The sequence below is a fragment of the Dendrobates tinctorius genome, unplaced genomic scaffold, assembly GCF_039654945.1.
Source record: "Dendrobates tinctorius isolate UK_male_01 unplaced genomic scaffold, ASM3965494v1 ptg000134l, whole genome shotgun sequence".
Lineage (NCBI taxonomy): Eukaryota > Metazoa > Chordata > Amphibia > Anura > Dendrobatidae > Dendrobates > Dendrobates tinctorius.
This window is the reverse complement of record NW_027361802.1, coordinates 10,322,025-10,347,836: the sequence shown is the minus strand read 5'-3', so window position 1 is coordinate 10,347,836 and position 25,812 is coordinate 10,322,025.

Here is a 25,812-nt window from a genome sequence, read left to right as displayed (position 1 = left end):
AATAATAAAAAACTATATGAACCATATATAAACTAGTACATAATACGTGATAAATATAAACTATGCATAGGCTAGTATATAAATAGGTGATAGATATACAGTCAAGTGAAAGTGATAAATGATTAGTAACTAAATAAAGTGATAAAAATAAGTAAAAAATACACATAAAATACACGAGTGTAATTAAGTAAATATCATTATCATATAATAAGTATAAATATGTGTGATAAAAATAAGTGAAAAAAGCATATAAAATACCATAATATGGAAAGGATAAATTAAGCGCATGATCATGGTACATATAGGAATACACAATGATCTATGATGAAATAAGCACATGATCATAGTACATATGGGAATACATAATGATATATGTATGGATATAAAAAATAATAAATTATAAAAGAAAAATAGAAAATAAAAAATGAATAATAATACAAAATTAAAAATTAAATTTAAAAAATAATAAAATAAAAAAAATAATAAATATGTATAGACACTTCCACAGATATATAGTCCATAATAAATGATAAATAATGTAATATAACATGGAGAATCCAATCTTCCTAGGTCCATTCTTTCTGGATGTATTGCAACCGCTCCAAAGACGTAAAATATTAGGACATGCCAAAAGTCAGCAATGGAACCATATGAAAACTGAAAAGGAAAAAATAATATTAACATCAATAAAAAAATAAAAAAGGGGGGATAAATATATATATATATATATAGCAAAAAAGAAAAAAAGCAGCACCAAGATAATAGTGGTGTGAACTTTTTAATAGCCTAGGGGCGTGGCGACGTTTCGGATATAATAAAAACAGATACACATATATTGCAGCAGGTAAAATCACGAAAATGGAATAAAGGACGAGTTCTCATTCAGACCATGTGGGGACACTGTCTTCAGTGGTCAGATCCACTTGGTTTCCAATTGGGCAAGACGTGTACTAATGTTACCACCTCTAATGTTAGATTTGAGCGTATCAATGCCCGAAACCTTCAATAAAAAGGAATCACAATTGTGATAAAGTTTAAAATGCTTCGGTAGAGTTTTCAGGGAAGAGATATCCTCAACATCTTTAGCAGCGTTGATGCCAAGCACATGTTCTCGAAGCCTCACTTTCAATTGGCAAATGGTAAGGCCTACATATATTAGAGAACATGGACAAGTGTGTCACGGCCCCTGTCGCGCCCCCTCTTACTCACCGACCCGCTCCAGCGCTGCAGCCTCTCTCCTCCCTCCGTCGGCGGCGTCCTCATCTGACCGGCCCGAGGCCTGTGACGTCATTACAGGCCTTGCGCATGCGCCATAGGCCGTGGCCGGCTCTCCCTGTCTCTTCTTATGCTCTGGTTGTGCCCTGACCCGGTAGCACCGACGGACCAATGGGGGCCGGTCCTTGGGTATTTCAGGCCGCCCTCCCATAATGTAGGCGCCTGATCGTCGTGTTAATCCCTGCACACTAGGCTACCTGTCAGTCCGCTCCCGTTACCTGCCTTATCCTGTTGCCCTCTCCCTCTCTGCAGCACTGCTCCGTCCTGCTGTCCTTACCTGCTTCCAGTTGTCCTGCTGTCCATACCTGCTTCCAGTTGTCCTACTCCGGTCCTGTGTTCATGTTCCATCCTTCTGTCCGTACCTGCTTCCAGTTGTCCTACTCCGGTCCTGTGTCCATGTTCCGTCCTGCTGTCCGTACCTGCTTCCAGTTGTCCTACTCCGGTCCTGTGTCCATGTTCCGTCCTGCTGTCCGTACCTGCTTCCAGTTGTCCTACTCCGGTCCTGTGTCCATGTTCCGTCCTGCTGTCCGTACCTGCTTCCAGTTGTCCTACTCCGGTCCTGTGTCCATGTTCCGTCCTGCTGTCCGTACCTGCTTCCAGTTGTCCTACTCCGGTCCTGTGTCCATGTTCCGTCCTGCTGTCCGTACCTGCTTCCAGTTGTCCTACTCCGGTCCTGTGTCCATGTTCCGTCCTGCTGTCCGTACCTGCTTCCAGTTGTCCTACTCCGGTCCTGTGTCCATGTTCCGTCCTGCTGTCCGTACCTGCTTCCAGTTGTCCTACTTCGGTCCTGTGTCCTTGCTCCGTCCTGCTGTCCATACCTGCTTCCAGTTGTCCTACTCCGATCCTGTGTCCTTGCTCCGTCCTGCTGTACGTACCTGCTTCCAGTTGTCCTACTCCGGTCCTGTGTCCTTGCTCTGTCTTGTGCTCTTAGTCTCGTACCTGTCCTACTCCAGTCTCTCCGAGCCGCCCCTCTTGGTACTGGCTGCCGTGGCACCCGAACCCCTGGGCCTGCTCCTAACGGTCCCTGTATAGGGGTCGGTCTCACCTGGCTGCTCACCCGGGGACCCCTCACTGCCACGGTCCAGAGGGTCCACTCCTGGAGTTTTGTCTCGCCAAGCAGGCACGTTAACAAAGTGACATAATAAATGACTGCCATCGTGGAACATGTGATTGAGTGCTTGATATTAAAACTGCAAAAATTATTGGAACTTGAAAAAGTACGAGCTCTGGTGATATTGGGGCAAGCCACACACAAACCACATTGTTTACACCCTGAAATAGATTTATACTGAGAGAGAAATGTATTACAGGGTTCGTTCGTGTAATGACTTTTGACCAATTTATCCCCCAAGTTAGGAGACCTCCTAAATGTAATACTTGGATGATCTCCTATAAACTTGGACAAAATGGGGTCTGACTTCAAAATTGGCCAATATTTGTCAAGCTAATAGCGTAACGTATCAACCTGTCCATTGAAATGAGTTATGAAACGAACTTGATCAACTTTTTTGGAAGTATGGTTATTATAAAGTGCATCATGGCGAGTGGTATGTCTGGCACTATTGAATGACATCTTAATGGACCGCTTTCTACAACCACGATCTAAGAACCTTTCACTCAATTCAATAGCACGTCTCTCAACTTCAGAGTCATCAGAGTCATTTGAGCAGATACGCCAAATATGTAAAAATTGCCCAATTGGAATTTAATTTATTAGTGCCTTAGGATGTGTGGAGGAGGCATGGAGAAAAGAAGTGGTAGCCGTTTGTTTCCTAAAAAGGTCCGTCTGAAGACAATCATTAGTATCCCTCACAATTTGAATATTTAGAATTGAGAGTCCTCAATGGTTGATACCTTTTAATGGCTAACTGAAAAGATGGTTACAATTTGCAAGCTTTCGAGACTACGCAGGTCTCTTCATCAGGCTAGACTAATACAAAATCTGAAGGATAACATTATTATACAAAAGACAGCACATAAATAACCCAATAGCTAAGACAAGTGATGTGAAGTGGAATAGTCATTATGGGGGAGTGATAAGCATAAATATTGGAACAGTTCATAGATAAGCAGTGTGAAGGGTTTCTGTCTGGTTCTGTGTTGTGATGACCTCAGAAGGTCTAAAGAGCAAATTCCTTAATTGATGTAAAAAGACATAAATCCATGCGACACATTCATTCCTGCACTGAATGTTTGGAAAGCTTTCATAAATTTGTACTCTGAGATTCTTTGTTCTCTTTGAGACTTGAAGTTACCTTTTAATATAAGTAATTTAATGTCCATCATGCTATGGCCAGGGATACAAAAATGTTTTGCCACAGGTAGATCCATTCTTTTTTCTCTTATTGTGTGACGATGAGAATTCATCCTTGTTCTCAGTTTTTGCCCTGTCTCACCCACATACAGACCCCCAATTGGACATTTAGTACAAATAATTAAGTACACCACATTAGATGTGATGCAGCTGAAAGTACCTGGGATCTTGTAGTCTTGATGTGAGTTGGAGATCTTTATCTTGTCCGTGGTCATTATAAATGGACAGGTTTTACATTTTTTCTGGTTGCAAGGAAAGGTTCCTGCAGCTGTTGGAGAGGACAGGAAGCTTCTGACAATTATGCTTCTTAAATTTGGGGGCTGCCTAAAACACAGCAGTGGGGGGTCTGGAAATATGGATTGTAGTCGGGCATCTTTTTGTAGTAAAGGTTGTAATTTCCGTGCAGCTCCTCTTAGCACCTCCTGATTTGGATAGTAGGTGACCACTAGAGGCACCCGGTTATTTTCTTGTTTAGCTTTGTAATGTAGCAGATGATTCCTTGATATTCTGGTGGCTCTTGTAATTTGGTTTTCAATTGTTCTTGGATGGTAGCCCTGATTCAAAAAGGTTTTTCTGAGGCGACCAAGTTGTTTGTCTCTATCCGTGGGGTTGGAGCATATACGATTATATCTGATGGCTTGGCTTTAGACAATAGAGATTTTTATGTGTTTTGGATGGAAACTGTCCCATTTAAGGTATGTTGGACGGTGGATTGGCTTCTGATACAGGGATGTCTCTATTTCATTGTTCTTTAGCTTAATGATAGTGTCTAAAAAGTTAATTTTAGTGCTGGAATAGTTGAGTGTTAAGTTGATGGTGGAATTAAATTGATTAAACTGTTCGTGGAACATCTTTAGCTGTTGCTCAGACTCCGTCCAGATGATTAAAATATCATCAATGAAGCGGTAGTAGGCCAGAGGCCTGATGGGACATGAGGACAAAAAGTCATTCCCGGTGTGTTTTCCATGAAGACTTTGCAGACTTTGCAAGACTTTGCATGGAAAACACCGGGAATGATGCGAATTCTGTGGTGAAACTCACAAAATTTATCCTCACCCACAATTACTTTGAATTTGACAATAAGATCTATTTACAGGAGACTGGCACAGCTATGGGAAGTAAAATGGCTCCACAGTATGCAAATCTTTTCATGGTCAAGCTTGAAAGTGACTTCTTGTCTTCATGTCCCATCAGGCCTCTGGCCTACTACCGCTTCATTGATGATATTTTAATCATCTGGACGGAGTCTGAGCAACAGCTAAAGATGTTCCACCAACAGTTTAATCAATTTCATTCCACCATCAACTTATCACTCAACTATTCCAGCACTAAAATTAACTTTTTAGACACCATCATTAAGCTAAAGAACAATGAAATAGAGACATCCCTGTATCAGAAGCCAATCGACCATCCAACATACCTTAAATGGGACAGTTTCCATCCAAAACACATAAATAACTCTATTGTATACAGACAAGCCATCAGATACAATCGTATATGCTCCAATCCCACGGATAGAGACAAACACCTTGGTCGCCTCAGAAAAACGTTTTTGAATCAGGGCTACCATCCAAGAACAATTGAAAACCAAATTACAAGAGCCACCAGAATATCAAGGAATCACCTGCTACATTACAAAGCTAAACAAGAAAATAACCGGGTGCCTCTAGTGGTCACCTACAATCCAAATCTGGAGGTGCTAAGAGGAGCTGCACGGAAATTACAACCTTTACTACAAAAAGATGCCCGATTACAATCCATATTTCCAGACCCCCCACTGCTGTATTTTAGGCAGCCCACAAATTTAAGAAGCATAATTGTCAGAAGCTCCCTGTCCTCTCCAACAGCTGCAGGAACCTTTCCTTGCAACCAGAAAAAATGTAAAACCTGTCCATTTATAATGACCACGGACTAGGAAAAGATCCCCAACTCAAATCAGGACTACAAGATCCCAGGTACTTTCAGCTGCATCACATCTAATGTGGTGTACTTGGGTCGCCCTCCCAGGGCTGTGGGGCACTTGGTACCAGGCTGGTGTCAGCGGGATATGTCACAGCAGCGGCGACCCGGACCGTGGCCCTGGGCGCCCAAGTAATGGGGGAGATTGTGTGGAGGAATGTAGTTGATTAAATGAATAGTTCGTGACGCCAACTGTGGTGTTCGGCAAGTGAGATGTTAAGCCGACGCTGCATGCAGATCCTCTGGGACTGGTGGTGTGGTGCAGCCAAGATGGTGAAGCTCCCCACAGGTGGAGCTGTAGTCCCAGGGCAGTGTAGATGTAGGGGTAGAGGAGAGGCACAGGCGGTGTAGAAGCTGGTACCCCGATGTAGTGGTACAGGGTGTGTTAGCGCAGGATTAATTGGAGGACACCAGGGCATGTAGTTCCAAAGCTTTACTCACAGTCTGTAGTACACACAGGTGCCTGCCTCCATGCTGTGTCCTCCGGGTCAGGGACTCAGTCAACCACCTGGTCAGATGGAATGCTCCCTTCCAACAGTCCGCCAACGTGCCTTTCTGAACGTCTCCTCTTATAGAGCCTTTGGTGTGAAGTACTCCTAGTACTGAGTTACACTGGAGTTCCTCCTGACAGATGTTCCCAAGAACCATACTTGTACGGCAGACAGCTGTAACCTGCTTCGGGGACTCCTTACTCCTGAGTCCCGGCTCACTATCAAAGTTGCTGTTGTGCCCCCAAGTCTTAGATGGGAGTAGTGCATTTACAGCTCACTACTCCACCGGTGTCTGCTGTAGGACCATTAGTATCCATACAACCTCGGGCACCGGGCCCCGGCCTGGCGCTTAGAACTTCTAGGCAGGGTTCTCTCCTAACCCACGTCCTCTGTTCCCTTTTACTCCTTCGTTCCGTACTAGTCTCTCCTTCTTATGGAAGATCAGGTTTCTGTTCAATGTCTTTCTCCTTCTTTCCTTTCCCGTGCCAGCAGACCCAGGTCACTGAGGTCTGCTGCAGCACCTCCTTCCTCCATCCCTCCCCCAGGGATCTTCTCTCCTCACTCTAAACTACTGACTGACTGACTAACCACCTGAAATCCTAAACCTTCCCGCTCTTTTATGTATTCTAACTCCACCCGCCTCCCAGGACGTTTCGTGTTCCATGCAGGGAGCCACCAAAGGTGCTCTGCTACACTCCAAGCAGCCAATGTGGCTTTGCTGAACTACTGTGTTGTGTGGGATGCAGGTGTTGGAGCGTGGTCAGGAGCCTCCAACCTACCTGGATGGTGGGGTACCACACCTCAGGAGGAGGTGCAGTACCTCTGTGGCAACTGAATCCTCAGGGGTGCCACATACTTAATTATTTGTACTAAATGTCCAACTGGGGGTCTGTATGTGGGTGAGACAGGGCAAAAACTGAGAACAAGGATGAATTCTCATCGTCACACAATAAGAGAAAAAAGAATGGATCTACCTGTGGCAAAACATTTTTGTATCCCTGGCCATAGCATGATGGACATTAAATTACTTGTATTAAAAGGTAACTTCAAGTCTCAGAGAGAAAGAAGAATCTCAGAGTACAAATTTATGAAAACTTTCCAAACATTAAGTGCAGGAATGAATGTGTCGCATGGATTTATGTCTTTTTATATCAATTAAAGAATTTGCTCTTTAGACCTTCTGGGGTCATCACAACACAGAACCAGACAGAAAACCTTCACACTGCTTATCTATGAACTGTTCCAATATTTATGCTTATCACTCCCCCATAATGACTATTCCACTTCACATCACTTGTCTTAGCTATTGGATTATTTCTGTGCTGTCCTTTGTATAAATATTTTATCCTTCAGATTTTGTATTAGTCTAGCCTGATGAAGAGACCTGCGTAGTCTCGAAAGTTTGCAACTTGTTGCCATCTTTTCAGTTAGCCATTAAAAGGTATCAAACATTGAGGACTCTCAATTCTAAATATTCTTCTATCTACTGGCTAACACGGTACAAAGATATATATCTTTCCTGCCTCGCAATTTGGACATCCAGGAAGTCAATGACACTCCTATGGGAATGATGGGTCAAATGCACATTAATTATTATTATTTATTATTATTATTATTATTTATTTATATAGCACCATTGATTCCATGGTGCTGTACATGAGAAGGGGTTACATACAAATTACAGGTATCACTTACAGTAAGCAAACTAACAATGACAGACTGATACAGAGGCGAGAGAGGACCCTGACATTTCAGGCTTACATGCTACAGGATGGTGGGGAAGGAGACAGTAGGTTGGTGGGTTGCAGCAGTTCCGGTGTTGTTTGACGTGATATCACCGGTAGTGGTGAGAGAGAAGGAGGTAGCGGGGTCATTGCAGGCTGCAGGCTTTCTTGAAGAGGTGGGTTTTCAGGTTCCGTCTGAAGGATCCAAATGTGGTTGATAGTCGGACTTGTTGGGGCAAAGAATTCCAGAGAATAGGGGCTGTTCGGGTGAAGTCTTGGAGGCGGTTGGGTGAGGAGCGAATAAGTGTGGAAGAGAGAAGGAGGTCTTGGGAGGACCGGAGATTACATGAGGGAAGGTATCGGGAGATTAGTTCAGAGACATATGGGGGAGACAGGTTATAGATGGCCTTGTAGGTCAGTATTAGTAATTTGAACTGGATATGCTGAGGGAATGGGAGCCAGTGAAGAGATTTGCAGAGGGGAGAAGCGGAGGAGTAGCGAGGAGAGAGATGAATTAGTCGGGCGGCAGAGTTAAGGATGGACTGGAGAGGTGCAAGGGTGTTAGCAGGGAGACCACAGAAAAGGATGTTGTAGTAGTCGAGGCGGGAGATGATGAGGCGGGAGATGATGATGACATTAATCTGATTGGAATTTAAACAGTTAATAAAATCGTGAAGAGAATCCGTGGAATCCTGCCAAATGAAAAAAATATCATCAATATAGCACATCCAAAAAGGGACGTGCTCAACAGAAATAATATTGTCAGACATAGGGTGCTGAAGGCAGCTCAATATTACTCTCCTCTGAGCATCAGTGACTGGCGGTGATGTCATCAAGGTTAATGCCAGTCACTGAGGCTACATTCCCAGCCGAGCCAATAAACTGCAGTGACCTCAGCAACGTGAGAAAAAGTCACTGAGTTCACTCAGTTCAGCTCATTGAATTCATTGCAGATCACCGTGAGAATTTCTGGTTGTCAAAAATGGGGGGAACCAACACAGTTTTTTAGAAATTATGTATTTAAATGATTAAAAAAAAAATAGCTTGGGGTCCCCTCTATTTTTGAGAACCAGTCTTGCTGAAGCTGGCAGCTGAGGGTTGTAGCCCCTGGCTGCCAGGTTTGCCTGGCTGGTTATCAAAAATACCAGGGAACCCACCCTGGTTTATTTTTTATTTATAGCGCAGGACCCGGCTTCTGAATACTCCCCTGGTTGCGCTGATCACCGGCAGAGCAGGAGAGAACGATGTGAGATGTCTTCAGCAACCGGCGCCCGGGAACAGATCTAAATGTACCTGGCTCCGGTGCGTGTGGTACTGATGCAGCACACGGGTGGCAAACGGACACAATTGTTTTTTAATGCTTGATACATTTTGAAACTATTTTTTTTTCTTCAAATGCAATTGCAAAGAGAGAGCTTATAATTCATGCAGCCTGTGGTTAGGGCAGCATAAATCAACTTACAGTATAGTTACTCTGTAAATGATATGGAATTAGAAAGAAGCTGAACAATAATTAGTCCTATGATAGGTGTCTGCAGGACCCTCTCCATTGTATATATGCTATGGGCTAAAAGCAATCAATCGATTGTATGGTGAGGTGCACTGCGGCTCTATAATAATACAAAAATAACTTTTCCCATTAACCAGTGACAAATTTGATTCTTAGAAATTAGGTATTATTGATGGAAATGTTGCAATCTATAAATCAGGGGTGGGGAACCTTTTTTCTGACAAGGGCCATTTGGAATTTTATAATAGCGTTTGGGGGCCGTATAAAATTATAATAATGATGAGCGAGTATACTCATTGCTCGGGTGTCCTCTGAGTATTTCGGCGTGCTCGGAGATTTAGTTTCTGTCGACGCATTTGCATGATTTGCGGCTGCTGAACAGCCTGAATACATGTGGGGATTCCTTAACAAACAGGCATTCCTCACATGTATTCAGGCTGTCCAGCAGCCATAAATCAAGCAGCTGAGGCGACGAAAACTAAATCTCAGAGCACACCAAAATACTCGGAGGACACCCGAGCATGCTCAGGAAAGCCCGAGCAACGAGTTTCAAAATGTATACTCGCTCATCACTAATTAATAACTTAAACATTAGCCAACTATATTTATTCAAACATTTAAATAACTCCTACCTAATGTGATGGCTGGAATGACTTCTCTTTGGTGAGGCGTTTGATATTAGGAGGTATTGATGATGTTGCTACTCGCAACTGGTTTTCTAAGTTTGCATCAGTCAATCTTGAGTGAAGTTGACACTTTGCAATGGAAAGTTTTGAAAAGAACTGCACACAAGTTTGCCTTTGACTTCAACAAAAAAAATAATCATTTGTCCATTTATCTTGAAAACCTCGACACTCTGCATCAACTTTTCTTTTCTTTACACTGGCCATTTATATGATGTCTCACCACTACCTGAACCTATTTAAAAAATAAAAAGCATGACTGAGCAAAATAATTTCAAGGGAACCTATCACCTGTAAAAACGCTATTAACCTGCAGATATAGGTTAATAGCATTTGAATCCTGCTTGGCGCCTGCAGATTGAACCCCTCTGCCCTGCTGAACTTTAATTCTCCCAGCAGCGTTATGGTTTCCGTCATGGAGGTGGCGCCGGTGTGGGTTCAGTCACCGCTCTGTGTATGGAGAGCAGCGGCTGTAACTGCAGCCTTCCACACTGACTGACAGCTGCTCTGCATTGGAAACCATGAAGGGGGGGTGGTGCAGTTACAGCCGCTGATCCAGATTTACAAAGCCGTGACTGAACACCTCCAGGAGGATTAGAGTTCATTTCCTCCCAGCAGTTGGGTTTTATATGCAGGATCCAGGCAGGTTGGATGTATATGAAGTCTGAGGTATACATCACATGGGGGGTACATGGAGTCTGAGGTATACAGCACATGGGGGTACATGGAGTCTGAGGTATACAGCACATGGGGGTTACATGGATTCTGAGGTATATAGCACATGGGTGGTACATGGAGTCTGAGGTATACAGCACATGGGTGGTATATAGAGTGAGGTATACAGCACAAGGCGGGTACATGGAGTCTGAGGTATATAGCACATGGGTGGTACATGGAGTCTGAGGTATACAGCACATGGGGGTATATGGAGTCTGAGGTATACAGCACATGGGGGTACATGGAGTCTGAGGTATACAACACATGGCGGTACATGGAGTCTGAGGTATACAGCACATGGGTGGCACATGGAGTCTGAGGTATACAGCACATCCCGGGGGGTACATGGAGTCTGAGGTATGCAGCACATGGCTGGTACATGGAGTCAGAGGTATATAGCACATGGGTGGTACATGGAGTCTGAGGTATACAGCACATGGGTGATATATGGAGCCTGAGGTATACAGCACATGACGGGTACATGAAGTCTGAGGTATATAGCACATGGGTGGTATATGGAGTCTGATGTACTCAGCACATAGGGGTACGTGGAGTCTGAGGTATATAGCACATGGGTGGTACATGGAGTCTGAGGTATACAGCACATGGGGGGTACATGGATTCTGAGGTATATAGCACATGGGTGGTACATGGAGTCTGAGGAATACAGCACGTGTGGTATATGGAGTCTGAGGTATACAGCACAAGGGGGTACATGGAGTCTGAGGTATACAGCACATGGGTGGTATATGGAGTCTGAGGTATATAGCACATGGGTGGTACATGGAGTCTGAGGTATGCAGCACATGGGGGGTACATGGAGTCTGAGGTATACAGCACATGGGTGGTATATGGAGTCTGAGGTATACAGCACATGGGGGGTATGTGGAGTCTGAGGTATATAGCACATGGGTGGTACATGGAGTCTGAGGTAAGCAGCACATGGGGGTACATGGAGTCTGAGGTATACAGCACATGGGGGTATATGGAGTCTGTGGTATACATCACATGGGGGTACATGGAGTCTGAGGTATATAGCATATGGGGGTACATGGAGTCTGAGGTATACCGCACATAAGGGTATATGGAGTCTGATGTATACAGCACTTGGGGGGTACATGATGTCTGAGAAATACAGCACATGGGTGGTATATGGTGTTGTGAGTTCATTTTCCCCTCCGTCACTGAGGCCTGGTGAACTCCCTATTCTAGTGAAGGAAGGTAGTGAGCCTGATTATCAGGCACCTGGGACTAATGAAGACGATTGGCTGAGTGGAGTCACTGACTGGATTTAAGGCAGCCTACGCCCCTTCTGCCCTGCGGGTGATTTCTCTGTGGACTCTTGGACACCAGTCTGATTCCTGCTCTCCTAAAGCTAAGTTTTCTGTTTTGCCTTTTTGCATCTAAGATTTGTTTTTGTTTTTCTTGCTTTTTGGATTCTGCCACTCCCTGCTGGAGTGTGCAGTGTTCCTTGAGCTCTGTCTTCTGAAAGTACCTGAGTGCTGATTTAGTTTTTGAAGCTTAGTTGCTTCAGGGCCATTTTTATATCAGCTTGTTAGCTTTTGTCTCTGATAGGGTTTTGGCAGATTGCAGACAGCAGCCTTCCTATCCGTTCCTATCTAGGTATTTTTTGGGCCCCGTCTTTGCTCAGCCTGTCTTTCTGTCTGTGTAAGTGTTTTCATCTTGCTTCACCGTCATTATATGTGGGGGGCTGCCTATTGCTTTGGGGTCTGCTCTGGGGCAGTTAGATTTCCCCTTTCCTTCTTTAGGCCTATGTATCTCTCCGGCTGTGATCGAGGGGTCTAGGTCATCGTAGGAACCCCCCACGGCTACTGCTAGTTGTGTTGATAGGTTCAGGGGTCTGCAATCTGATAGTTGCCAACTTCTCTGGTTTTCAGGACTTAGCTAGCATTTCTGTTTTTGCCTCCTACAGTGACTCAATCATAACAATATGGAGTCTGAGCTATACAGCACATGGGGGGTACATGGAGTCTGAGGTATACAGCACATGGGGGGTACATGGAGTCTGAGGTATACAGCACATGGGGTACATGGAGTCTGAGGTATACAGCACATGGGGTACATGGAGTCTGAGGTATACAGCACATGGGGGGTACATGGAGTCTGAGGTATACAGCACATGGGGTACATGGAGTCTGAGGTATACAGCACATGGGTACATGGAGTCTGAGGTATACAGCACATGGGGTACATGGAGTCTGAGGTATACAGCACATGGCGGGTACATGGAGTCTGAGGCATACAGCACATGGAGTCTGAGGTATACAGCACATGGTGGGTACATGGAGTCTGAGGCATACAGCACATGGAGTCTGAGGTATACAGCACATGGGGGGTACATGGAGTCTGAGGTATACAGCACATGGGGTACATGGAGTCTGAGGTATACCGCACATGGGGTACATGGAGTCTGAGGCATACAGCACATGGAGTCTGAGGTATACAGCACATGGCGGGTACATGGAGTCTGAGGCATACAGCACATGGAGTCTGAGGTATACAGCACATGGGGGGTACATGGAGTCTGAGGTATACCGCACATGGGGGGTACATGGAGTCTCAGGTATACAGCACATGGGGTACATGGAGTCTGAGGTATACAGCACATGGAGTCTGAGGTATACAGCACATGGGGGGTACATGGAGTCTGAGGTATACAGCACATGGGGTACATGGAGTCTGAGGTATACAGCACATGGGGGTACATGGAGTCTGAGGTATACAGCACATGGGGTACATGGAGTCTGAGGCATACAGCACATGGAGTCTGAGGTATACAGCACATGGGGGGTACATGGAGTCTGAGGTATACAGCACATGGGGGGTACATGGAGTCTGAGGTATACAGCACATGGGGGTACATGGAGTCTGAGGTATACAGCACATGGGGTACATGGAGTCTGAGGTATACAGCACATGGAGTCTGAGGTATACAGCACATGGGGGGTACATGGAGTCTGAGGTATACAGCACATGGGGTACATGGAGTCTGAGGTATACAGCACATGGGGGGTACATGGAGTCTGAGGTATACAGCACATGGGGTACATGGAGTCTGAGGCATACAGCACATGGAGTCTGAGGTATACAGCACATGGGGGGTACATGGAGTCTGAGGTATACAGCACATGGGGTACATGGAGTCTGAGGTATACAGCACATGGGGTACATGGAGTCTGAGGTATACAGCACATGGGGTACATGGAGTCTGAGGTATACAGCACATGGGGTACATGGAGTCTGAGGTATACAGCACATGGGGGGTACATGGGGCCTGAGGTACCGTGATTACCCTGCACACTGCAGCTGCACAGGAGGATGTGACACTTGCAGCTCTGCTATCTCGCTCAGTAGTGGATGGAGCGGGGGGAGGGCAGCGACTCCCGTCGGGGGTGGTTCCTGTGCGCGGAGTCCGGCGTCTCCCTGGTGCAGGCTCGCTGACAATGCAGCAGGAGACGCATCCTCACAATATGCTGCCAAAACTGCAGCCCCCGTGTCTATTGCCACAGTATCCACCCGGATTATAACTTGTCCCTCACCTGGAGCCACACCGCAGGAGTCTCCCCACTGAGCACTCAGGCTCGGACTGACCCACAGGGTAACAGGGGAATCCCCCGGTGGGCCCCTGTGCAGGTCTGGGCCCCAACCCCACTATATGGTTAGTACTTGGCATAATTCACTTGATTTACTCTGTACAGAAAACAGCAGCATCTCATCATTCATTAACCAGAATACCTAGCTTATTATTATTTAGAGATAGAGGTACATATCTGAATGAGGGGAGTGTAATATATGTATGCAGGTGAAAAGTGGGCCCCTCAATGTCAATGTTACTGGTGGGCCCTTGTCACCCCAGTCCGACACTGTGAGTACTGATGGGAAAAGCGCGGCACAATACCGCGTGCACCTCTTAAAGGGCCCACGGCCAAAAAATGGGGAAAGTGGCTGCGAGCTGCACAAGATGATATGGCGGGCCGTATACGGCCCGCAGGACAGACATTCCCCACCCCTGCTGTAAATGGAAGCCAGATATAAATAATATGAATAAGAGATGAATTTCAAAATATTACAAACAGATTTCAGTTCAAAAATATATCCTCTTAGTATTATATACATGTGTAGATGAAGAATGGCATGTTTCTAAGATCACATTGTGTAAATAGACTCATGGATCGTTGATACACTTAAAAGATATTGATAAACAAAAAGAAAATCAAAGACATCCCATAAACTGCCATATAAAGTAATTTTTGCATTTGTTGTGGTAAGGGAAAGAGGTAAACACCACTTAAAACAAATTTTCCAGTTAAACAAGGAGCGCAATGTATTATATCATCTGAATAAAAACAACATGTCTTCAAGTCTTAACAGCAGGATTTTTAACAGTACACTGACTGGTCGCTAATTGCCTACAATATTACAAATATTGTTCTTACATTTAGTTTTAATTTTTTAGAGATGAGCAATTCGATTCACACTGCCCTGGTTTGTCATCTAGTCCAGTCCTCCATGGCAGCTGTTATTTGCCATTGTGCCCAGCGGTGCAGCTTGTGGTTATTGGGCCATGACATTATGTGAGACCTAGTGACTAGGCTTCATGTGACGTAATGATGTTGCGGTGCCTAGAAAGCGGCAGGGCATGCCAGGGTGCCGGGCGAGTAAGTGAAGACCCTCTGCCACAGAGGAGCAGATTTCAATGTCTGGGAATATACCAGTATTTAACTGATAGCACTACTACTTCACCATGAGGTATTCAAGAGCTTTGAACAACTAGAGACAAAATGTAATTTACCTCATAGGACATTCTATTAATATCTTCAAGTCTGACATTCTTGAAGCAGAATAGAATGAATGTAGATAATAATTTGATTATAGAAACAACTGTGTCCGCCAACATTACATAAGGATCAGTATCAAACATTTCCGCACAGTTGTTGCTCTCATAATTCACTAAATTCCCAAGCACAGTTAAATCTAAATTGTAGACGGATATGGGTATTATTTCTGAAGAAGAAAGGCATGATATTTTAGAAATAGCTCCCAGACTTTCACTAAATGCGTCTCAGCAGCTTTTTCAATTATACTTGCTGCACAGAATACACAGGATTTGAGTCTGCTCCATGGGTGAAGAGTCCACTCAAACGCAACATATTCTAGGTGCGGAAATCATGGTGCAGGTCTTATTCATATGTTGTGGGAGAAGACAATATTTGGTACATTTTGGAATAGTGTCTTACTAGATTTTCATTGGCTGGATCCAGGACATCTCACTATTACTGAATTAATAGGTAGACTGAATAATGTAGTAAAACTTGAAAGGGCGTGTATCAACAGATAGACACAATAGCCCTGATTCATCAAAGCAATTGTGACAGAATTCTGGGGTAAATTATTTTGAAAAGTCACAAACTTTTGGCTAAGCTAAGAGATCAACAAAAATCTTAGAACTTTTATCATTTTCATGCCAGTTTCTCCCATCCCTTTCAAAATGGGCGGAGCTGGGCTGGGAAGGGGGTGCATTGTATGCTTGGCGCCACAGTTAATCTACTTCATGATGAGTTGTGGCATTACCTACACAAAAAATTTCACTCCAATCACAGACTGGAACAAGGTTTCTGGTGTGGCACATGGAGGGACACACCACTTGTGAGATGAATCAGGAGCGTCTGACTCTTGAAGAATGAGAAAATCGCTGGTCTTGATGAATCGGGGCCATTGTACACATTTGACCAAATATGAAAGTCGTGGTTGAATGACTCCGATATTCGTTTTTGATTTTTTTCTTTTTACATTTTTTATGCAGTAATTTTATTACCCTAGTTGTACAATTAAGCTTAACCCTTTCCCCAAGTCTAAACCTAAAGTGAACCCTAATCATAACTTTATCCCTTGCACTAAATCTAACCCTAAATCAATCATGGTACCTAACCTTATTTAGGGTTATAAATAATATAATAACATAAAAGCATCTCTAAGTAATGAATGAAGACATTATACATTAGCTGTTCATCTTCTATTACCTTTATGCCACTCTCACGTCCTGACGAAGGACTGTGTTCCGAAACGCATGTCGGGGTGTGTGCCGCACATGAACCGAGGGCCACCATCGGGTAACTACTACTTCAATTCCATTTATTCCTCTTTCCCACACAGACCCATTGTATATCTTGCTACTATGCATACCTTGCTGCTATACATGGCCTTGCTATAGATGCATGTCAATCTTTGTGAGTTCTTCCTTTATGCACACTTACTTGCTATATATTATAATAATGCCTCGCCATATACCATTTATGATTTAGGTGTTAACACTAACAGCATCACATTAAATTAATTAAAATTAATATGTTAAGAAGGAATAAAAAATATGGTAAAGTACATCATGTAAGTGAATTAATGTAAGTAAATATGTGTGATATCAAAATGTGCAAAATTGCAAAATAATATGGTCAGCTGCTAAGAAAATTATTCCATATATATCTTGGAGTCATGGGCTACAATTACATAAATCCAGTAGTATAAATGCCACAAGGGTTAAATAAATCGATGTGGAAAACAACTATCAGCAGTGGCAATAAAAAGTCATGATTATGATCAAAAATAGCCAAAAACACAGACATGCGTGATATAGAAAGGTGCTGTGGGAGGTAAAGTGCAAATGCATGAAGAAAAGCAGCAGTATACTGACCAGTGAGGAGACCTCGCAACAGCCTGCGCCTGCCCCATTTATTACATTGTCTGCTATCTACTTTGATTGTATTTTTTCCCACTGGTATTACCTTGTTATCTTACATCCATTTTTAGTGGTCCCTCATCTTTTTATTCTGTTTTTATCATCTCGTTCATATGAAGTCATTGTTTTTAACGTGTGCATACAGTGCCACCCCTTGTTATATAAATGTGTTTTATTTATCATATTATGTCCCTCATTTATTCCTTTATCTATGTTCGGTGTTCTCGTTTGGTGTTTTTCTTATGCCAAGCTCAGCAGTGGAATGAGTTTGTTATTAGCGGCTGTTGTGAGCTCATTTTCAAGTTTGCCTCTGGCTTCTGGTGAGGGTTATGGAGCTGGCTGTGCTGACAGAGGAGTAGTGAGTTCTCTATCTGGACTCCCTCTGTTGGTGAAGGGAGGTAATGAAGCTGATCTGAATGGCAGAGACCGGCCACCTGAGGAAGAGGACTGCGATTGGAAATCAGGAGTTTCTGATTGGATTTAAGGCAGCCGACTCCCTAGTTTCTTGCTGGTGATTTTTCCTGACTGTGGCTCCTGGTTTCCAGTTTGGTTCCTGCCTTCCTAAAGCTAAGTTTTCTCTGCTATTGTTCATATGAGTTTTTGTCTGGTTTACTTAGTTTTTGTGTTCAGCCAGCCCTGGCTAGGACTGGGCTGAATTCACCATTTTGTCTCTGATCAGTTGATCTCTTTTGCTCTGTCTTCAGAATATACCTGAGTGCTGATATAGTGATTTGAAGTCTAGCGACTTCAGGGCCTTTTTCTATCAGACGTGTTGGACTTTCTTTTTGGCAGGGTTTTTTGCGTGATTTTCTTTCCTGTCCTTTCTAGTTAGCGAGGGCCCCATCGTTTGCTCAGCCTATCTTTCTACCTGTGTCTGTGTTTTCATCTTGTTTCACCGACAATACATGTTGGGGGCTGTCTATTGCTTTGGGGGTCTGCTCTGGGGCAGTTTAGATTTTCCCTTTCTTTCTTTAGGCTTATTTAGTTCTCCGGCTGTGACGAGGCATCTAGGACCACCGTAGGCACGCTCCAGGGCTACTGCTAGTTGTTGTGGATAGGATCAGGGGTCTGCAATCCACTAGTTACCAACCTCTCCGGGTTTTCTGGGCTTAGCTTGCTTTTTGTTTTTTTCTCCTCGGTGACTCATTCATAACAGGCTGTGCTTTGAATAGACCGCAAATGAGATGCCAAAACTTGTGTCATAAAGCTGAGTTTTGATTTTTTTTTTACTATCTGCCAATGCAGATTGGCGCAGACAATGACACACTCATCTTGCCTATTGCGCTTTTCATATCCTTCTCCAAGTGGGCATCCACGGTGCTGCTTCAAGAAGCGGGGTGTTGTGAGTTCATTTTCCCCCTCGTCACTGAGGTCTGGTGAACTCCCTATTCTGGTGAAGGAAGGTAGTGAGCCTGATTATCAGGCACCTGGGACTAATGAGGATAACTGGCTGAGTGGAGTCACTGACTGGATATAAGGCTGCCGACGCCCTTCTGCCCTGCGGGTGATTTCTCTGTGGACTCCTAGGACACCAGTCTGATTCCTGCTTCCCTAAAGCTAAGTTTTCTGCTTTGCCTTTTGCATTTATGTTTTGTTTTTGTTTTCCTTGCTTTTCTGGATTCTGCCATTCCCTGCTGGGGTGAGCTGAATCTCCTTTTGCCTGTTGCTCTGTCTTCAGAATTTTCCTGAGTACTGACATAGCGTTTTTGAAGCCTAGCGTCTTCAGGGTCTTTTTCACTGTCAGTCTGTTGGCTCTTATTTTCATAGGGTTTTTCACGGATTGCAGACAGCAGCCTTCCTGTCCTTTCCTATCTAGGTAGTTTGGGCCCCGTCTTTGCTCAGTCTATCTTTCTGTCTGTGTTAGTGTTTTCATCTTGCTTCACCGTCATTATATGTTGGGGGCTGCCTATTGCTTTGGGGTCTGCTCTGGGGCAGTTTAGATTTTCCCTTTCTTTCTGTAGGCCTATTTAATTCTCCGGCTGTGATCGAGGGGTCTAGGGCATCATAGGAACCCCCCACGGCTACTGTTAGTTGTTGTGATAGGATCAGGGGTCTGCAATCCGATAGCTGCCAACTGCTCTGGTTTTCTGGACTCAGTTAGCATTTCTGTTTTTGCCTCCTACGGTGACTCAATCATAACAGCGGGGCTTGTAGTCACTTATCAGTGGGGGCGGAATGGGGGGAGGGGACAGGGCCCAAATTTTGTACCTCTATACACTTTGTTGGCACCAGGGTCAATTGCTCCCCTGACCCCAAACCATGCTACGCCACTGCTGCAGCATATGAAGCGCTATTTATGACCAATCATACGCACTTTACTATAAGGCTATGTGCCCACGTAAGCAGATTTTTCCTGAGATAAACCAGACTCCTCAGGAAATCCACATTTTTTTTCGCATTTTTTGCGCTTTTTTTTTGCGGATTTTTCGCGTTTTTTTCTGGAGCATCCTAATACAATGAACATAGTGGCAAATCTGCAGATTTTCTGCAAAATTAATGAACATGCTGTGTTTTTTTCCGCGATGCGTTTTTTTTGCAGAAAAGACATGCATCATGGGCATAAAAATTGCAGAATGCATTCTAATAATAGGATGCTTAATGTATGCGTTTAAGTGTTTTTGCAGGGGAAAAACGCTAAAAAAATGTGCAAAAACCTGAACACAGCCTAATGGTTATAAGCAGCAATTTGGTGGTTGGGCGAGTTCTCTGGCCTGAAGTATGACTCATATATTGAAGACATAATGCACTGTATAAGTTATATTTTATGGGACCTTGGCAAAATGTATCTTTCGTCTTATTGTATTAAGGTTTTTCTATATTTTTAAAATGAAAAATTGAAATTGGAGTCCTTTTCAATTAAAATTAATCTGATTTAAAAATGGAATTGGTCCTGTGGAAATACATTCAGTAAAAAATATATAAAAAAATTGAATAGGGGACATGAACGATACCTGGCAGGCGTCGTGGCGGGTGTGTGAGTGGCATTAAGGGCACCTGATAACCCTTTTAAACATAAAATATTTAACCAAAGGAATGTAGACACTTGTCCATTACATGTATGCAAGCCTGATGCACTGATGAGCCCCAGCTTTGTGGCCATAAATACCCACTACCCTTCTGGAAAGTGGTTCCAAAAGATTTGGGCCTGTGGAGGGAACACATTCAGCTAAACAAACACTTGGGTTTGAACAGGATGTTCTGGCTCAGAGTTGCCATTACCATACATCCATAGGCATTCAGTAGGGATCAGTTTAAGGCTCTGTGCAGGTCATATGTGTGCCTCCACAACAAATTCATCATACCATGATTTTACGTATTTCTAATTGTGCACAGAACACTCAAACAGTCATGCTGTGAAGGTAAAGGTCTTCTCCAACATGGTGTCACCATGCTCAACTCATAAAAATGTCTAAAATGAGTTAGTGTATTATAGCATCAATTATTCATTTTACATCAAATAAGAGGTCCAGCCCAAACCTTGAAAAACGCTCCATACTATTACACTTTCTCCACAAAATTATATAGCAGTCAGTTTGTCTTCTGGTAAGTAGCAATCTCTGGGTACCCAACCCTGATCTCTCCTTTACAATGTGATTTATCACTTGAGAAAACAGAGTCATGTGGAAACTTTCATAAAAAAAAGCTATCAACATTCTCAGAAGTAGTTTGAAACCACTTGCTTAGGCAATCTCAGTAGTCAAAATGTTTATTAACTCTGTCTATGCAGTAGATTTCGATCTCTGTGTAAAAAAAGTGCAGTAATTCTATTAAAAAAAACCCCTATACAGCTTATCACACGTAATGCCTGTCCTAAAAATGGCACAAACTTAAAGACTTATTCCCAAAATATTAAATAATATTTTATAGATAGGATGGGGGATAACTTACTGATAGTTGAGAAACTAACTACTTGGATCCTGAGAATCAATAGATAGGGGAAAACTTACTAGTTTGGTAATAATCCTTCTAAAAGGAGGACTTTAACTTAACCTTTATTGAGAGCAAAACACAAGAAGTTGCTTCTTTTCTTTTGTTGTTTTTAAATAGTGCACCTAATTGCTGGAGAGAGAGAAATGCTATGATACTTTGTGTAAAAGCTACTTTTTAACAGTCCTATTGCAACAAAGCATAAAGTAAAACCTGTAAATGTAATCATGGATGTTTGTATCCAGGCTACGTATAACTGATTCCGAATTATCAACGCCTGTGCTCGTCTGTAAATCTGAAAGCCTGTGGGTGATTACTACTGTTTGCCTTTCCATTGGTTGTTTTTTCATTGTAACGCTTGCACATAAATACTACTGTACTATGATGCCATTGAAAACTGGAGTGGAGTACACCTTTAAGCTGACGCGGATGGCTTTCGAAGCAGATGCATTACCATAATAAGTTCCATAAATTTTCTGAACACATCTGCAGCAAAATACAAAACAGACGTACGTAGTATCAAAATGTACCATTTTTGTGCAATTAAAGTACATGAAGATATTTACAGTCTTCCAGGGTGTTCTGTTGTTTTCATCATTATTAATAGCAAAAGACATAGATTCATATGTTCCATGGCAAACAGGCACAAGCTGGAAACTGATGGCTTTGGATACAAAAATCAATGAATTATTTCATAAAGGAAAACGCTAAAACTAATCTCGAGGAATCAGGGTTGTGTCAACATAAGCTTTCATAACGCTGTACAGAAGGGACATTCAGATGAAAAAACAATAAATTAGTGTTATAATGTAATGTAGAAACTCCGCTATTCAGAAGAGGAAAACTGGAAACTGAGTCTCCTTGGACGATTAAAGGTATCGTATGATTCACCAGGGCAGACAGGGTCTGCTTCACCAGGTTTGTTTCAGCTGCACCGCACAATGCAGCTGCTATCATGATGTCCGATGGAAGTATTTCTTAGTGCAGAAAGAATACAGACAGAAGGTTACCAGGCAGGAAAAAACATGACTGTTCCTCCAGATGAAAGGTAAATCCCTTAGAGGATACAGAAGTTTGTGAAGACATGTCATAAAAAAAAGTTCTGAATGTGATCTCATGGGTGGCAGTGATCCAAAATAGAAAAAGATGTTGTTTGAATACAGCGTTCATAAGAGAAATAAAATCTAGAAAAAAACTCATTCCAGTGTCTAATGAAGTAGGTTATTAAAGGAATGGTTTTCATGCAATACTAGAACTTTGCTGTGGAGCACAAACTATTTGAGTCTCTTAGAAGAATTCACCTAGTATTTACAGTTATGTACGAGCGATAACGAAAAGAGTAACCTTAAACCACCCATTAAAGCAAACCTGTCAGCAGGATTTTGCTAAGTAAACTACATGCATTGCCATTTTGGCACTGTTATACTGATTAAGATGATATATGGAGTGAAAAAAACTATCTTGTTGTTCTTGAGGAATCAGTGTTAGAAGTTTTCAGTTAATGAGATGCTCGTGCTCTGGGCCAGGACTGAGGCAGACTGATTTCTTCACCCCAGGTATCATTTTAATCAGTTTAACACTGCCAACCTGACAATGCCTGTACAGGGTGAGCCATTTATAAGGATACACCTAAATAAAATTGGAATGGTTGGTGATATCAACTTCCTGTTTGTGGCACATTAGTAAATGAGAGGGGGAAACTTTTCAAGATGAGTGGTGACCATGGTGGCCATTTTGAAGTTGGCCATTTCAGAAGACATGCTAGTCTAAGGGGGGCAGATTCCTTGTAGGAATGCTCGGACCTGACATCCATAATGTGGTGTTGCACAATTCCTACATGAACAGTTTCCTGGAAAGTGGACTGGTCGTCGTGGCCAGTTGAATGGCCACCAAGGGCTCCCGATCTGACCCCGTTAGACTTTTATCTTGGTGTCTTCTGAAGGCAATTGTCTATGCTGTGAAGATACGAGATGTTCAGCATCTGAAACAACGGATACTACCAATACCACCATTAGTCAATAACGACACACAGTATGGCAATGCCAGTGAAAGGAAAGCCACTTTAGCACTACGTCAAAAACAACGCCGTGCTAATGAGACTCCTGAGGAAAAACAGCATCGCCTTGACAAGATTAAGGCTTATAAACGCCGTCGTCTCACACACGAATCCCCTAACTCTAAATCCATTAGATTGGCTGAAGAAGCCTCTGCATGCCGTCACCGCCGACAACAGACGGCTTCTTCCTCATCATTATTAGTAGACTCACAACAGGATGCTTCCATATCAGCATGTGGAACAAATTACTACCACACTTCATCCTATCCACATAAAAACATAGGTGTGATACATTTACACATAATTCTCAATATTACTGTAACACACATTAAGTATAAGAGGGGAGATGTGTATCATCAAAATTCTTTCATTTGGTGATATGAACCCGGATGTCAAGGTCCAGCATCATATTTGCTGCTGAGATATGTTATTTCCTCTTTTAACAGGGCTGGGTTTTTGTGAACAGCTAAAGAGATAGGCGGGATGGCTGTTCACCACATCTCCTTCTCAAGGTGTGCTGCTCACAATGCCGCACAACACATGGTCAACGCTACATCACTATCCTGATAATAATAGATAATAATTTAGTATCCATATAATGGCCTACCCTGTAGTTTACTTAGCAAAAGCCTAATGACAGGTTCACTTTAAATTTTAAAAATATATTAGCTTGTAAACATATTTAACAGATATAATAAAATAGATTTTAATAGGAATTCAAACAGGATCAAGTAGAGGAGGGAAGCCAAATAGTAGCTATTGATCATCATAGTAAATCTCAAATTAGATGGACAATAATGTTTATGCTTACATCAACCATTAATGTAAATGCTAAGGAATGGCATCAATGACAATGCTGACACAAAGTGTACTGCTTAACCATAAAGTGACTATTGTACACCCCTACACGCAACCTTGATGCTTTTTATTTTTATTTGATGATCAGTTTATTATGTTGATCATTTGCTACAATTTTGCTTGCTTCCTTCACTTGATTCTTTTTGAATTCCTCTTGAAATCTACCGTATTTGATTATATGTTTTAAATAAATCTTGACAAAGTTAAGTATCTTTAATACTTAATGGGTGGTTTATGGTTTCATAATCACTTGTGGGTAATATACTAGCTTGGCCTGTGCGAAATTTTCGCACATTGGTAGTCGGGGGCACAGGCAATTTCAGAAAATGCAAGCTGGTCAAATGTAAATGTGTTTCATGAGATGATGAACACAGACAGGTATTTATACAGTATATGTAGATTGGTAATACAATAAATTGGTTTGCTGAGTAGAGGCCAAAAAATGTCTTCCAGTTGAGGTGCCACCTGCAGGACATTGTGTCTTTCTGCAGGTTTATGAAAATGAATGTTTAAACTGTATTTAGTGATAAAATCGTGAATGTGTGGTTTGTTTGGCTCTTTTCTTGCTGAAGGGAGCAAGTTTACCTTTCAAATGGTGTATCATTTGTGTGTGGGGTGAAGTATTAAGAGAAAAAGCAGTGCATATTTACAAATGTGTTTGCATATGCGACTCACCATTTGTGTGTGTGGGGTGAAGTAATCACGGAAAAAGCAGTGCATGTATACAAATGTGTTTGCATATGTGACTCACCTGCAGTGAAGTGTGCAATCCTCCAATGTGCCTGAAATAGGCAGGGCAAACACTTGAGCAAGCTGGAAAGACCCCCAAGGCATATGTTTGAATTTGTTTGTGATGTCTGTAAGCAGCTTTGTGGTAGTGTGCTTTGCAGTAGTGTGCTGCCACCTGCAGGTAGTTTGACCTTTCAAATGGTGTATCATTTGTTTGTGTGGGTGGAGTATGAACGGAGCAAGTGTGCAATTCAATAGGCAATTCATGTTTACAAATGTGTTTGCATATGTGTCTCACCTGCAGAGAAGTGTGCAATCCTCCAATTTGGCTAAAATAGGCTGGGCAAGCAGTTTGGCAAGCTGGAAAGCCCCCAAGGCAAATGTTTGGATTTGTTTATGATGTTTGTAAGCAGCTTTGTGGTAGTGTGCTTTGGGGTACTGTGGTGCCACCTACAGGTCATTTTTCCTTACTGCAGGTTTATGAAAATTAATGTTTAAACTGTATTTTGTGATCAAATCGTGGATGTGTGGTTTGTTTGGCTATTTTCTTGCTGAAGGGGGCAAGTTTACCTTTCAAATGGTGTGGGTGCAGTATGAACGGAGATGCAAAGTAATCACCGAAAAACAGTGTTTAGAAATAATAGAATAGATTGGAGTACTCTATTTCATTACTTTTTGTTTGTTCCTGCAGGAAGGTACTCTCTTGCTATATTCCTGAGAACTTTTATGTGCTACATGAATATTGTGGTAGTAGTATTTAAAGATGTGTGCCCAAGAATTACTCACGTCATTTAATGCTTATCAAATGTCAAAGT